Source organism: Chlorocebus sabaeus, chromosome 13, assembly GCF_047675955.1.
Source record: "Chlorocebus sabaeus isolate Y175 chromosome 13, mChlSab1.0.hap1, whole genome shotgun sequence".
Lineage (NCBI taxonomy): Eukaryota > Metazoa > Chordata > Mammalia > Primates > Cercopithecidae > Chlorocebus > Chlorocebus sabaeus.
In genome coordinates, this window is record NC_132916.1 from 54157285 (window position 1) to 54170695 (window position 13411).

Here is a 13411-nt window from a genome sequence, read left to right on the forward strand (position 1 = left end):
AGTTTTTTTTTGTTTGTTTGTTTGTTTGTTTTTTTTTTTGCAATTATGTCCGTTAGGAAATGTCCTAGTGTGGTAGAATTTCTGGATTAAACTATGTGTATTTTCTACTTTGGTATATTTTGCTGAGTTACCCTCCCAAAAAGTTTGCATTAATTTCCTTCAGTGGTATTTAATGAATTTGGGTATGGCCCTGAAAAGATGCATGTAAATAATCTGTTTGAAATAGATTTTTACATTAAATTCACTAGGGATATGATTTGCTTTAGCAGGGTTCATGACCCTTTGTGATAATTTTTGAAAGATGTAGATTCTCATCTTTCTGATGATGTGCATTCAAGAAAGTGCTCAGGGGTACACATTTTAGAGGAAGCATGCCTTTGGGAGACTGAACAATGGCCAGCCAATAATACTCACAACCCAATCCTTTGATTTCAGTCCAGTGAAACTCACATCAGACTTCTGACCTCCAGAGCTAAGATTATAAATGTGTGTTGTTTAAAATCACTAAGTTTATGGTAATTTGCTACAACAGCAGCAGGAGAAACCATTCATGTATCTCAGATGAAGATTCAGCTCTGTGGGCACATGCCGTCCGTACGAATGTATGAGAGCACAGCTTTAGAAAACCAAAAGCTGGCCAGGTGCAGCGGCTCATGCCTGTAATCCTGGTACTTTGGGATGAGGCAGGAGGATCAGTTGAGGCCAGGAGTTCGAGACCAGCCAGGCCAATATGGCGAAACCCCGTCTCTACCAAAAATACAAAAATTAGCTGGGCACGGAGGTGCATGCCTGTAATCCCCGCTACTCAGGCAGCTGTGGCAGGAGAATCACTTGAACCTAGGAGGTGTAGCAAGCCAAGTTGGTGCCACTGCACTCCAGCCTGCATGACCGAGCTTGACGCCATGTCAAAAAACAAACAACAACAACAAAACCCAGAAAACCAAAAATCTTTAGTACACAAAGCAGAAAAGCATTGAACCGGCCACATTTAGAGCAATATGGGCGGACCTGGAGGTCAGGATATTAAGCAAAATAAGCCAGACATGGAAAGACAAATACTGTATGATTTCACTTATATGTAGAATCTAAAATAGTCAAACTCACAGAAGCGGAGACTGGGTGGTTCCCAGGGGCTGAAGGTAAGAAGGGGTAAACGGGGAGGTGTTGGTCAAAGGGTACAAAGTTTCAGCTATGCAAGATAGGTAAGTTCTGGAGCTCTTCTGTACAACATAGCGTCTATGACTGACAATATTACATTGTATACTTAAAAATGTTCTAGGAGGATAGATCTCACATTAAATTCTCTTACCACAAAAGGAACAACAAACTAACAAAAAGTAAAACGAACAGGAGGAAATTTTGTCGGAAGTAAATAATTTTGTTGCATTGATTATCGGTAATGGTTTCAAGGGTATATCCTTATCTCCAAACACATCAAGTTATATACATTAAAAATCTACAGCTTTTTGCCTGTTGTCCCAGTTACTGAGGAGGCTGAGGCAGAAGGATCTCTTGAGACCAAGAGTTCAAGGCTTCAGTAAACTATGATAGTGCCACTGCACTCCACCCTGGCAACAAAGTAAGACTGTCTACACTTAAGAAAAAAGAAAAATAATCCACAACTTTTTGCCTGTAGTCCCAGTTATGCAGGAGGCTGAGGCAGAAGGATCACTTGCGCCCAAGAGTTTAAGGCTGTAGTAAGCTATGATAGCGCCACTGCACTCCAGCCTGGGCAACAAAGCAAGTCTGTTTCCAAAAGAAAAAAGAAAAAAATCTACAACTTTTTGTTATGTCAATCGTACATTAATAAAGTGGTTTAAAAAGTGTCGAGCAGGCCACTCCACCTCCCCATCCTCCACTGCCCTAGACTCCAAGTGTCTCCATGGAGCGCCCAGTGTTCCAAGAAGCAGATTGAAAACTATTCCTTTAGTAAATGAAACAAGCTTTCCTTTAAAATTTGAGCATGTATTCGTAAATCTGATCTTAAAAAAAAAAATTATTTTCACTTAGTAAGTTTGTTTTTGTTTTTGTTTTTTGAGAGAGTCTCATTCTGTCACCAAGGCTAGAGTGCAGCAGCGAAATCATAGCTCACTGCAGCCTGGATCTCCTGGGCTCAGGCGATCCTCCCACCTTAGCCGCCTCAGTAGCTGCAACTATGGGTGTATGCTACCACACTCGTCTAATTTTTTATATATGTATATTTTTTAGTAGAGGTGAGGTCTTGCTGTGTTGTCCAGGCTGGTCTCAAACTCCCAGGCTCAAGCAATTCTCTTGTGTCAGCCTCCCAAAGTACTGGGATTATAGGCATGAGCCACCATGCCTAATCTTGGTAAATATCTTTTGTTTTTTTCAACTTGGTAAGTATTTATTTATTTATTTATTTATTTATTTTATCTATTTTCAGGGACGCTATACTGTGCTAGGCTCTGGGACACAGCATTGTACAAGACACACTTACTCTCCCTCCCCCAACCCCCCACCCCCACCCACACAGGCTAAAGTGCAGTAAGGAAAGTAGCCAATTTCAATGTAACAGACAAATGTTTTGATTGATAAGGAAAGAGTAGAGAGCTGTGCAGATGAACAGAAGGGGTACTGTCCATGGTCTCATATGAGGAGCAGGTTAACAGAGATCTTTCTGAAGATGTCCAAGCTGAGAACAAGCAGAGTGACCCAGCCAGGCATAGAGGAAGGCACTGGGTAAGAGAAAGTGGGTGGAATGTAGATAATTATTCCCACTGAAAGAACAGCATTTCCAAAGACTTAGAAGTGAGAGTTGGGTAAATGTGGAAAACCAGAAGTAGTTTGGCATGGCTGAAGCACAGAATGCTATGGTAAAATGGAAGAAAGTGAGGCTGAAGCTTTTGAGGGCCTTGCTGTTTCTATAAAGGTACTTCCAGTTTATCATCTTGTCCAGGCAGAGCTGCCCCTGTAGGTCTGGGATGGAGCCGCCTTTGCATTTTGAATAATTACTCTGGCCAGAATGAGGAGGCCAGATGAGAAGGAGCAGCACCAGAGGTGGGATGAGCAGTGAGGGGGCTACTACAGGAATCCAAAGCTCATCTCAATGGATCTAGACCCAAGGGAATGACCAGAAGAGTTTTTTAGGTCACACGCTTGGCAGGGCCTGGTGATGGGTGGATATATAGGGAATGTGGCAGGAAGAGAGAAATTCCAAAAAGACACCCAGATGCTTGTCAGGGAACCTAGGAAGCTTCTATCCTAGAAGTTTTGAGTTTGAGAACTTGGAGGAGGTATTCTCTCAGAGAGGTCTAGTAAATCGATGCATAAATAGATCTGAAGCCTCAGAAATAAATTTGGGATGGAGCTAGAGACTTACGAATTACAATTCATACCTGTTATACTTGTTACAAGCATAAGAAGTGTAATGTAACAAGTTATGCTTGGTGTTAAGCAAAGCATGGTGGCTCATGCCTATAATATAAGTACTTTGGGAGGCCAAGGAAGGAAGATCACTTGAGCCCAGGGGTTTGAGACCATCATGGGCAACATAGTGAGACCCCATATGTACCAAAAAATATTAGCTGTACACTTGCGGTCCCAGCTACTGGGAAAGCTGAGGCAGGAGGCTCACTTGAGCCCAGGAGGTTGAGGTTGCCATGAGCCATCATCTTGCCACTGAACTCCAGCTGGGGTGACAGAGCAACACCCTGTCTCAAAACAACAACAACAAAAGCAAAGAGAGTGAATTAAATTACTTAGGGAGAGGGTATAGAATGGGAAGAGAGTTTAGGACAGAATTCTGGGGAAAGCAAAGAATAAAGGACTAAAGGAAGAGAAGCCACCATGAGGCTGAAGAGGAGCAGCTGCCAGGGAGGAGGAGGAAAGGCAGTCAAGTGTGAGGAAGTGGTTAGCAGAGCCAGATGCGGTGCAGTGGAGGGTTAAATACAATGATCACAGAAAACACCTTTTGAATGTAGTACTGAAGGAGATCTTGATCTTCACTCAAATAGTTCCAATAGTGTGATGGGGGCAGAAGGGTGACCACAAGATTTGAAAGTGACTGGGAACTGAGATCTGGTGATAAGGGATGCAATTCAGAGCACAGGTGGAAGCACTAACCTCAAATGAGGGAAGGGAAACACGTTCAACTGTAACAGAAGGAAAAGAGGAAAAGATGGGTGCATTTATATTTTCCTTAAGGCAAGATTTTGCAAGGTTTCAAATATGAGAGAATGACCCTCTGATATCCAAATTATAAGAAAGTGCAATTTGCATTCTTTTTTATTTTTATTTTGTTGAGATGGGGTCTCACTCTCTCTTGCAGATTGGAGTACAGTGGTGTGATCTCAGCCTACTGCAACCTCCACCTCCCAGGCTGAAGCGATCCTTCCACCTCAGCCTCCTGATTAGCTGGGATGACAGGTGCATGCCACCATGCCTAGCTAATTTTTTGTATTTTTGGTAAAGATGGGGTTTTGCCATGTTGTCCAGGCTGGAGCAATTCAAATTCTTGGGTTGCCTTATATGACAGAGACAGGACAGACAAAGATTAATTTTGGCTTTACCTAAGGAGAAACTTGTTAATGATTATAGCTACTAAAAATGGAATGCTTGTGTTAGTAAATTGCGAGTTCCCTATCACTGGTCTGGTTGAAATAGAGGCAGTAGCTTCTTCAAAAAAGAGTAAAGAATAAAATGGGGATGGCAGGGTTGGGGGTTGGAAAACAGAGGATTAACCACATGTTTTCTAATGTCCCTTCCTGTCCTTGACATTCAACCCTGCAAACTATAGCAAGCATGTTATGTATTGAGTCTCCTCCCTCTTGATTCCTTTTGGCTGGTGGTAAATATTTCATCCTGCAGACCCAGCCTTCAGATCCAGAAGCAGTCCCAAATATTTCAGACCTAAAAACTGGATTGCCTCCAGGGTGGGGACTGGAATCAGTCCTCTGACCTATGGTTAGTTTCTGGAGTATCTGAGTTGTGAGCCTTGGGACTCCCTGGATGCCCATATCTTTCCTCCAAATCACCACAAGTGCCCATTCCAAGTGGCATTGTCTCCCTTATTGTTGAGCACTTGCTATGTTCCAGATGCTGTGCTAAATGCTAAATATATGATGATGAAATTACATTCTATAAGGACACAGACTTTTGTCCAAAAACAGTTCACTGATGTATCCCCAGCACCTAAAACAGTGCGTGGTACAATGCAAGTCTTGATAAATATTTTTTCAATGAATGCCACAGACTGTCTTCTTGAATCCAGTGTACAAGACAAGCATATATACTGACAACTGCAGTATAATATGGCAAGTACTATTATGGAAGCTCATAGGAAGCACAGAAGGGGAATACCTTCCTTAGCCTGGGGATTTTTTTGGTATTTTGGTGCCCAACTAGCATTGGAGCACAAATCTGAATCAAAATCTGCCGCTGACTTGCCAGCCTTTGCCACACTTGTCTACCCATAAAGCAGAACCACGTTACTCTCCCTTAACCACTAGCTTCAGTCAAGGCACTCCTCTTGGGTCCCTTGGGACCCCTCTGCCATTGAGGCACTGCCACCATCATGACCACGTGTGGATATTGCTCCTGACCAGAGGTAGGCACTCACATCTACCAGGACAGGTCACACCTACCAGGTCAGTGTCCTTAGAGAGAGGAATGCCAGCCTCAATTGCAACTTATTAGACATTGTATCTTGGACAGCTGGCCGAGCTCTTAGAGGGCAAGGCACATTGCCAGGAGAATGCCTCTAGCACCAGTCACACTCCTGCCCCTGTGCTGCCTGCCTTAGAGTCCCAGTATGATTCACAGGATGTTCAAGCGAGTTCTCTAGGAATTAACAATCCAGCCACTAGCCCAGCTCATTTGCTTTCCAGTACGTGTTACTAGGAACACTGAAGTGTCATCATAAAGAGGGAGGGACGTGGTGGAAGGAGCATGAGCTTGAGACCCAGACAGCTTCTTTGCCTCCTTTGTGTGACTTTGGGCAAGTCACCTTAATTGTCTGGTTCCCCATCTCTCCCTTCTCTCCCTTCTTTTTTATTTTTCCCTATTTTGACATATCAAGCATACAGAAAAGTTGCAAGAATAATAAAAAGAATTCCCAGAAGCCCTTCATCCAGATTCCCAAAATGGCAACTGTTTCTGTAATTGCTTCATCCTTTCCTCAGTCACTATCTGTGGGTGCTTGTGTGCACGTATACCATGCATCTCAATTTTTTTCTGAACCACTTAAGAATAAGTTGCAGACACCCTCTTTCCCCTAAATACTTTAATGTGTATTTCTAAAAACAAGGAATTCCTCAAGTAACCAGAATACAGTTTTCAAAATTGAAACAAATACTATTTGAAATAACATTGAAGCATTGAAACAAATACTATTGTTTAATCTACAGACCTGTTAAGGTTTTGTCAATGTTTCAAAAATGTCTCTTATAGCAATAAAAATCCCAGATCATGCATTTCATTCAGTTGTCATGTTCTTTTTTTTTCCCCCCCCCACTCTTCTGCTGAAAGAGAAAGTTGTCATATTTTTAAAGATTCCTTTAATCTGGAACATTTTCTGAGTCTTTCTTTGAATTTCATGATATTGGCATTTTTATAAAGTATAGCACAGTGATTTTGTAGAATGCCTCTAAGTTTGGGTTTGTCTGATGTACCGTCAAGAATAGATTCAGAGGCTAGGCATGGTGGCTCACGCCTAAAATCCCAGCACTTTGGGAGGCCGTGGCGGATGGATCATGAGGTCAGGAGTTTGAGACCATCCTGGCCAACATAGTGAAGCCCTGTCTCTGCTAAAAATACAAAAAAATTAGCCGGGCGTGGTGGCGGGCGCCTGTAATCCTAGCTACTTGGGAGGCTGAGGCAGGAGAATGACTTGAACCTGGGAGGCAGAAGTTGCAGCAAGTCGAGATCACATCACTGCACTCCAGCCCAGGAGACAGTGGGAGACTCCGTCCCCCCCAAAAAGAATAGATTCAGATTATTCACTTTTGGCAGAATGACGCAGAAGTGATGCTGAGCTCTTCTGAGTGAATTGTGTAAGAGGTATGTATTAGTTCGTTTTCACACTGCTATAAAGAAATACCCGAGACTGGGTAATTTATAAAGGAAAGAGGTTTAATTGACTGTGGTTCCACATGGCTGGGGAGACCTCAGGAAACTTACAATCATGGCAGAAGGTGAAGGAGAGGCAAGCACCTTCTTCACAAAGCAGCAGGAGAGAGAAGAGTGAAGGAGGAACTTCCAAACACTTATAAAACCATCCGGTCTCATGAGAACTCACTCACTATCATGAGTACAGCATGGAGGTAACCGCCTCCATGACCTAATCACCTCCCACCTGGTGGCTCCCTTGACACATGGGGATTACGGGGATTACAATTCGAGATGAGGTTTGGGTTGGGACACAGAGCCAAATGATATCAAGGTATATGCTGCTGGTCAGTCCCATTGCTGGTAATGTTAACTTTGACCATTTTCTAATGTGGCATTCTGCAGTTTTCTCAACTGCTATATTTTACCCTTTGTATTTAAGGATCTTGTGGGGATGCCCATTACTCCTTAAACAAGATGAATCAATGATTATACTGGCTGGCAAATGTTGATTTGTACAATTCCAACATTCTTTCTAAATGTATGAGTTGGCAGTCCCTTGTAAGAAAGAGTTTACCTTGTCCCCCAATTTGCTTGTTTTACTCGAGACTAATGAAGTTTAATTTACTAATAGTGTAAACTCCTTTAATTTACTATCTTTATTTTGATACTCAAATTGTCCCTGGTTTTGCCAATGGGAGCCCCTTTGAGCTGGCTCTTTTATCTTTTTGGTATGTCCTCATCATCCTTTGGTATGATGAAACGTCCCAGGTTTATTCTTTCTGTAAACTACCCCTGCTTAGCCATTTTTTTTTTTTTTTCAGAGAAACCTGGCTGTTTTCGTGAAGAATGGTATTTGGAAAACAAGATCTAGTGCTAAGAGGTGAACCCCATTTTTAGTGGGATTTCATTTTTTCTAGGTACTCTCAGAGGACAGACCTGAGTGGGAAGGAAAAGGGGGAGTCAATGGAGTTGGGGGAGAGAGAGACAGAATATATACATACATATATACATACTATATATGTATGTACATACATGTGCAGGTCTGTATTTGTGTGTGCATCTTTGTGCACAGTATATATAGAGGCAATATGTACATACACATACATGCATATATTCTGTACATATATGTGTATATATGTATATATTCTGTCTATATACATACATATATGTATATATTCTGTACATACATGTGTATGAATGTATATTCTATATACTGTATATGTATACACAGGTATATTTGTATGTACATATTCTATCTACTTTGTATATATATACACACAGATATGCATATATGTATGTATATATTCTGTCTCTCTACTGTTTGTATATATTCTGTCTCTATATATACTGTGCAGTTTCATGCACAGAGGCACACATACACATATACAGACCTATACATATGTATATCCATTTGTGCCAATTTGTCTATATCCCCGTGAGTCACACTGATATCGACAATTCTAGTTCCCTTTTCAGATTTATCACTATCTTCTCCAACAGTGAGAACTCTGGATCCCAACATCACCATTGTGTGTATTTATTTATTTGTTCAATTCTAGAATATACAAGTAGTTCTGGAATTACTAACCTATATTTCTGGGGAAAAAATGAGGTCTACTAATTAGAGTTCGATATTTGTTTAGAGGTATTTTTGCCTTTAGCCTGAAGGCAAGTAATCTAGATAATTTGTTCAACATTTGCCTGAGTTAATTTTGTCTCCCTTCTTGAGTGTGATTATTGTATTCATTTGATTTATGTGGGGCAATTTATTTGTTTCCAATTGCATTCAGTTTTAGGCTATCCCCTCTTTTCTTTGTCGGTTTTGCATTTTTATTTATTTATTTATTTGAATGTGGGAAACAGTAATATTATGGGTTTAATTGTGTCCCACCTCCCATCCCCTGATTCATTATTGAATTCCTAAGCCACAGTACCTCAGGACTCACCCTTATTTGGAAATAGGGTCGCTGCAGTTGTAATAAAGTAAGTTAAGATGAGGTCATACTGGAGTAGGTGGCTCAGTATGACTGGTGGGACACCAATGTGACTGGTGTTCTTATAAAAGGGAGACAGAGACATCCATACAGGGAGAACATTATGTGAACTGGAGTTACGCTGCTATGGGCCAGGGAACTACCAGAAGCTAAGACAGAGGCCCGGAGCACATTCTTCCTAGTGCCTTCTGAGGAAGCATGGCCCTGTCGGTGCCTGGATGCAGACTTCTAGGCTCCAGAACTGTGAGGCCACCAATTTCTGCTGTTTACACCGCTAAGTTTGTGGTACTTTGTTATGACAGCCCTAAAAACCTAATTCAATTAATATAGTTCCAGAAGTCAGGTCTATAAAAACAAGGTGTATTCAGAGAAATGACCCTTTACTTTCTACCCAACTCTCACTATGCCCAGTAGCAACCAATATCTTTATCGTAGTCTCTGATGTTTTCTTCTTGTGTTTCTTTTCATTCAAGCTAATAGTTAAACATGTTTTTATTTTCTCTGGAAATCACTCTATATTACTTCCCACAGATCTTATTCATTCTGTTGTATAGCTGCATAGTAGTCCATTTTGTAGATATGCCATTTTTGTGTACATTGTGGGGAAATCCATTTTGTGTGTAGACGTGTCCATTTTGAAGAATAGTTGCTTCAACTATTCTATATGTGGGCATTTAGGCATTTTCAATGCAAACAATGCAGAAATGAATAACCTTGTGCATTTATATTTTTGTATTGGCGAAGGTATATCTTTACAGTAGATTTCTAAAAGTGGGATTCTTTGATCAAAAGGTAAATACGTGTGTGATTTTTTAGGTATTGCGAAATTCCCCTCAAGAAGGCTGCATTCCCTTTAGCAACATATGAGAGTTCCCGCTTTTCCATAGCCTAACAAATAGAGTGTGTTATATATTTTTAAATGTTTCCTAATCTAATAATAAATGATGTATCAGTGTAGTTTTAATTTGCATTTTTCTTATCCTGAATGAAGTTCAACCTTTTTTTATACATTTTTATACCCTTTTTCAAATTGTTTCTGTATTTCCTCCCTTTTTCACTTGGATTTTTAAAATCTTTTCACTCTCGATTTTGAAGAATGTTCTATACATTACAGAAGCTCACCCTTTTTCTGCATGATAGAAGTGTTTTCATCCAGTATGTCAGTGGTTTTTTTTTTTTCCTTTGTTTATGATGCTTTTTGCTGTCTAGATTTTCTTTTTCATTTTTACATAGTTAAAAATCATCTTTTTTTTTTTTTTATTTACATCCAGATTTGGAGAATCCGTTAGGCCTTTTCCAGCTTAAAGAGAAATTCAATCAGATTTTCTTATTGTACTTGATGGTTTCTTTTTTTTTTTTTTTTTTTTTTTTTTTTTTTTTTTTTTTTTTTTACCATTAGGTTCTTTATCTGTTTGAGGTTTATTCTTTTCTCTCATATGAGTTATGGATCTGATATTATCTTTTTTTCAAATGGCTACCAGTTGTCGCAGAAACATTTATTAAAGTTCACTCTTTGCCTTTTTGATGTAAGATGCTCCCTTTATCATATACTAAAGTTTCAAATATGCTTGGATTTCTTTCTGGACTTTTGTTCTATTCAACTTATCTGTCAACGTCTACTAGTAATATGCTTTTTTAATTTTAGAGGCTTTATAATATGTTTTCTTTCTTGGTTTTTTTTTTTTTTAGACTAGAATGAGGCAAGTATATTTTAATATCTAGTAAAGCTAGTATTCCCTCAAAGCTTTTTGAAAAGCATTTTTCTGGGTATTCTTGCATGTTTATTTTTCCATATGAAGTTTGTGAAATTTTTTAGTGATACTGCACTAAATTTATAAATTTGCTTAAAGGAAAGACTTATCTTCATTTTTATGATGTTGAGTCTTCCAACCCAAAAATAAGGATGTTTTTCTGTTTGTTCAAGACGATTTTTACATCTTTCAAGAGTGTTTAAAGTTTTGCACTATAGATTTTGTACATTAATTGTTAAATTTATTTCTAAGTACTTTTATCTTCTTTATTGCTAATGTTAATGGGGCTTTCTCTGCTCTTGTGTTCTCCAACTGATTATCCTTTATGTAAATGATTGCAACTTGCCCACACCTCCAAGGCTGGCCCTGTGGACCAGTTGGCCTTATTTCTTCAGTGGAAACCTAGTCACTATGATGTGGTAGTAGGTGTGTTGTCACCTTGCTGTAACCATGAACTTCAAAAGGTGATAAGCACCTGGCTGAATCATTGGATACAACATCCCGCATTAAGTCAACATGTGCTTGTCAAGTTCATAATAGGTGCCTGTGGCTGCTAAGTGCCTGTGGAAGACCGGGAGGATCCCTACTACTCAATATCACAAATCCAGCTTTGAATTAGGAAATTGAGACATTTAGTCTCTCTGAAGACACTTCATCAGGGCTCACTGAGGACCGAGTTGTCAGTGTGAGTTTCTAAGTTCTCTACATGATCATTATTACCAGTCTTGAGGTGTACTACAATGCCAATGATGTGGGTTTCCAGAGGAACGTCGCTGTCAAGCTTTCTCAGGCAAAACAGGAAGAGGCCCTCTTCATTGTTGACTGGAGTCCTCCAAGCCATGGTGTGCAGGTGGACACGTTGTGTACAAGCACATGGAACAATTCATCTTACCAGAGAGCTTTGAAGGTACAATCTCATGGGAGAGCCAAGACCTCCAAAGCTTTGTGTTAAGAAACCTTCACAAAGTGACAGTGAATATGGAGGGGGATTCTTGGAGTCTTTACAGCTGGGGAGGGTGCATTGCCTCATGAATTATTGGAAGGTATGGAGGGAGTTGGAGTGGTTTTAGATGCCTTAGTTAAGGAGGAAAACAGCATCTATGATGATATCGTTTTTGTGGATGTTGTCAACACTCATTGAAATATACCTGCAAAATTATTGAACTTTATAGATGGACTGTGGAAACAACCAACTTTGATTTGTTACTAAAGACAGATGATGACTGTTACATAGGCTTGAAAGCTGTATTTAATAGAATTTCTCAAAAGAATCTGAATAGGTCTAATTTTGGTAGGGGTATTTCAGACTGAATTGGGCAGTTGACAGAACCAGGAAGTGGCAGGAGTTGGAGCACCCTGGTCATGCTTATCCTGCCTTTGCATATGGGTCAGGGTTTGTGATCTTCAGGGACGTCATCAACTGACTGGCAGGCAACTCCAGGAGGTTACAGACCTGTCAGGGTGAAAATGTACGCATGGGCACTTGGATGGCAGCCACAGAACCTAACAGATACCAGCACAGTATGTGGCTGTATGAGAAGACTTGTCAGACAGGAATGTTGTCTTCCCCACAGTATTCTCCACAGGAGCTGACAGAACTGTGGAAACTGAAGGAATTCTGTGGTGATCCTTGTCAATCTGAAGCAAGATAACAGGATTTGAATTAGCAGTGTCTAAACTCAGGGTAGGTGATATGGTTTGGCTGTATCCCCACCCAAATCTCATCTTGAATTATAACTCTCACATTTCCCACATGTCGTGGTAGGAACCTGGTGGGAGGTAATCAGATCACAGGGGCAGGTCTTTCCCGTGCTGTTCTCATGATAGTGAATAAGTCTCACAAGATCTGATGGTTTTAAAAATGGGAGCTTCCCTGCATAAGCTCTCTCTCTCTCTCTTTGTCTGCTGTCATCTGTGTAAGACATGGCTTGCTCCTCCTTGTCGTCCACCATGATTGTGAGGCTTGTCAAGCAACATGGAACTGTAAGCCATTAAACCTCTTCCTTTTATAAAATGCCAGGTCTTGGGTGTGTTTTTATCAGCAGTCAATTGGTACCAGTAGAATGGGGCACTGTTGAAAAGATACCTGAGACTGTGGAAGCAACTTTATAACTGGGTAACAGGCAGAGGTTGGAACAGTTTGGAGTGCTTAGAAGAAGATAGGAAAATGTAGGAAAGTTTGGAACTCCCTAGAGACTTGTTGAATGGCTTTGACAAAAATGCTGATAATAATGTGGACAATGAAATCTAGGCTGAGGTGGTCCTGGATGGAGATGGGGAACTTGTTGGGAGGTGGAACAAAGGTGACTCTTGTTATGTTTTAGAAAAGAAACTGGTGGCATTTTGTCCCTGCCCTACAGATTTGTGGAAACTTGACAGAGATGATTTAGGGTATGTGGTGGAAAAAATTTCTAAGCAGCAAAGCATTCAAGATGTGATTTGGGTGCTCTTAAAGGCATTCAGTTGTATAAGGGAAGCAGAGCATAAAAGTTCAAAAATTTGCAGCCTGACAATGTGATAGAAGAGAAAATCCCATTTTCTGAGGAGAAATTCAAGCCAGTTGCAGAAATTTGTGTAAGTAATGAGGAGCTGACTGTT

General features: G+C 40.4%; 1 pseudogene; it reads left to right on the forward strand.

Annotated features, from left to right (window-relative positions):
- LOC103241005 (UDP-GalNAc:beta-1,3-N-acetylgalactosaminyltransferase 2-like) overlaps positions 1-12465 on the forward strand; it is a 29333-nt pseudogene extending 16868 nt beyond the window's left edge.
- The last annotated feature ends 946 nt before the right edge of the window (positions 12466-13411 follow it).